The sequence below is a fragment of the Myxocyprinus asiaticus genome, chromosome 31 (genome assembly GCF_019703515.2).
Source record: "Myxocyprinus asiaticus isolate MX2 ecotype Aquarium Trade chromosome 31, UBuf_Myxa_2, whole genome shotgun sequence".
NCBI classification, from domain to species: domain Eukaryota; kingdom Metazoa; phylum Chordata; class Actinopteri; order Cypriniformes; family Catostomidae; genus Myxocyprinus; species Myxocyprinus asiaticus.
Genome location: NC_059374.1, coordinates 36,015,693 through 36,016,013, shown reverse-complemented (window position 1 = coordinate 36,016,013; position 321 = coordinate 36,015,693).

The following is a 321-nucleotide window of genomic DNA, read 5'->3' as shown; positions in this document are numbered from 1 at the left end:
CCACGTGCTTGTTATTCTTAAACACTTAGTATTTAAAGAAATAAGCTTCAATTGGTCAGGTCTAGGCTCAGCAACATTATGTGGCAATAAAATTAAGCCAGCTGACTACCTGAATGTACTGAATGAACAGGTTTTCCCATCAATGGATGTTTTCTTCCTTGATGGCATGGAAATATTCCAGGATGACAATGCCAAGATTCATCAGGCTCAAATTGTGAAAGAGTGGTTCAGGGAGCATGAAGAATAACTTTCACACATTAATTGGCCACCGCAGAGTCCTGACCTTAATCCCATTGAAAGTCTTTGGGATGTGCTGGAGAA